General features: G+C 40.9%; 1 long non-coding RNA gene across 1 annotated transcript in view; it reads left to right on the plus strand.

Annotated features, from left to right (window-relative positions):
- Nucleotides 1-36: 36 nt before the first annotated feature.
- The window catches only part of LOC111259058 (uncharacterized), a 7,910-nt gene continuing 5,088 nt past the window's right edge, over nucleotides 37-2,858 (plus strand). The window contains exons 1-2 of the long non-coding RNA XR_002679401.2: nucleotides 37-891; nucleotides 1,396-1,637. This is a non-coding gene — a long non-coding RNA (uncharacterized LOC111259058). The remainder of the gene's footprint in view (nucleotides 892-1,395; nucleotides 1,638-2,858) is intronic.

Here is a 2,858-nt window from a genome sequence, read left to right on the forward strand (position 1 = left end):
ATATAAGGTTATATAGGATTTTTTGGCTGATAGTTTTAAAATGGCATTTGAAATTTGGGAGGAGCAATGTAATCGGTGCGATCGCTCGGACAACTGAACCTGCGACTAAAAAACCGGGGGGGGGGGGGGGGGTCGCTGGTCCAAACCCCGCCATCGACATTTATTATACAGCAGGTGTCATTAAATAAAAAAGAAAATAATATAGTTTGTGCCGTATAAATCGTTACCCACAATAAAATATATCAATATACGCAATAAGGTATGATAAAAAGGGACAGCATGCTTAACTGGTGGTTAACGGTGCAGGGGCGAGGGTCTGAAGGAAAACGCAGTTCAGAAAAAGGCCTGGAGCCTACACGGTTTAGTCACACGGGTACCAAGGTGATATGCATACAACATTAGCATAGTACTAACGTAAAACAAAGGAATGAATGTGCTGGTAGGACGTGAGGAGGACCGAAAAAGGACAGGTTCGTTCTTTTTCGAATTTGAAAAAGTGTTACAATCATTAAGATATCTGACGCTAAGGTTAATAGCTTGTGGAGTAGACTCGTTAGACTGCAGAGTTCTCAAACTGCCTCGGTCAATACGCTAGTGTTTGTAGCATTACTGCATCTAGATGAGCATCGTATCTTTGTAAAGACCTTCGAAACCAACTGAAAATAACACTACGGTCACTATGGATTTATAATTATGTAGATAAATGGGTAATTTCAAACGTGCAGACATCGACCTTTAACGCTAACTAATCGACAAGATTTAAAGAAACACACGTCTGGATGAAATGACAAACAAAAGTCGAAGCTAGGACATCAAAGCATCTCCAGCAAGACAACTATTGAACGCTGAATTGCAACGGTTCTGCAGGTCGGGCCCATCCCGATGGTGCAGGCAAGTTTCTTCTGATTGACCACAGGCACATTTCTTTAAATATTAATTATGTTATCGCGTTAATTGCCAGCTGTCATTGGTTAAGCTTATCTCCTTCCATTATTAACTCTCTAGTTCTTATCCGCTTTAATGGATTTATGAGTAACAATCCTCTCATTTATAACGTTACCTATAGTAAACTAACTTGTTTTCATGCCAGCTTGCTTTGTTCAAATATAACTGAAAAGAAACGAACTTCATGCGCAACAGAATTCGTTAACAAAATGATTACAGGAGTGTTCGAATGAAGTTTACTCCGAAGCGTCGAATGTAAATGTATTGTGTTAATATCGCCAACGTTTTTTGTTTATAAACATTATATAAATGTGTGTATGGCGGAGCTGAATTATGCGAGAGAGAACAATTGTGCTAGCTTTCCGTACACTGATTAGGTGAAAACGTTTGAAAAAATAATGATTAATAAGCCTCTCTTGCTTCTGCGTTTTGTTCTATTTGCCTCTATAGGAATGGTGTGGCAAAACAACGCCAGAGTTGGATACAACCATATGCAGCGATTCCCTACCCCGCTTCGATTTAGCAATAGGGGGTCGACTAAACAGTTAAACGGTGCCTATGCATGGGGGGCAAATTATCCCTTCCAGCAACGAAAAGCCCCGCTACGCGGAGCAGCGCCGTTGTATTTCAATCGCACACGTTTAACCGCATAGAGGATTGCTGTCTTGCGCCTGTCAAGACAACCGGTAGCTGTGCGTGTCGACCATTAAACCTACAGTTTGTTCGTATGTTAGGACGTTTCGAAATACGTAATCAGGCCAACGTAACCGAACATAGCAAAACACCTGATCAGGACAGTATATAATAATTTAATAGTGTACGTTAAATCTGCTGAACGTAACACCTCTAATATTCAGAAACCAATAGATACATTAGAGGTGAGGAATTTATATTGAAAACAGGAGCATATCATTATGTCCTCAAGGAGAATTCTGGCAAGTACAACTCGGTTGTCGGTTAAAGGGGGACATACATGGATTTTCTGCTTTTGGAAAGTGCATGTATGTAAAGAGCCCACCCAACATCGGGGCTCTTGAGAAGCTCGAGTTAAAAAAAAAAAATTAGAGGAACAGCGGCTGAATGGTGAGAGAGGTTTGCTTCCTTCCTTGTATAGTCGGTGTCGTGTACAGCATAGTAGTATGACAACATCCATCGTATTATTATTATTACATTATACATTGTAATCACACAATAAAGACACGGAACGAGGTACAGTAGAAAGGGCAACAACAATCGATTTATTCGTAGTAATGTGTCATTCGTATAATTAGTCTCATTATACAAATGTAACGGCCTTTTGTGTGCCTACACAGTTCGTCCGCCTACTTTGCAAAAACATGGCCAAATTCGAATCCGTCTTCGTATTCTAGTACTGGAAAATTTTTGTTGCTGTTGCCATTTCTGGTGTTCATGCTTTGACCCCGCCCTCCGATCGGCCCCCGCCCTGAAATATATGTATATATATATATATATATATACGTGTATGTAGGGGAGTAAATGCTTCCAAATATGACGGCGGACAACGTACATCACATCCGTTTGTGATTTTCATGGGTAGAGTGGTGACTGCGTCAGCCACACGTATTGAGGCAGCAGCAGACGACGATGATGATGATGATGACAACAACAACAACGTATGCAGAAGGGAATCGAGGAGAAAACGAAAAAAATGAGACAGTTTGAAGAACGTCGATACCGTTGAAATCACCTCGTGTAATTGGTCAGACCACAGTTCTGACATTGGGCAGCTCGCGCACAGCCGACGCGGTGGCGGGGTCAGAGTAAGGTGTTGTGCAGGAGATTATGAATATGATGGTAATGACAGTATAATGATATTATTCGCTTTAAACATGAATGATAACAATACTGAACAGACAAACAGACGAACAGACGAAACAAACAAACAAACAAAC

Source organism: Varroa jacobsoni, unplaced genomic scaffold (assembly GCF_002532875.2).
Source record: "Varroa jacobsoni isolate VJ856 unplaced genomic scaffold, vjacob_1.0 scaffold_289, whole genome shotgun sequence".
Lineage (NCBI taxonomy): Eukaryota > Metazoa > Arthropoda > Arachnida > Mesostigmata > Varroidae > Varroa > Varroa jacobsoni.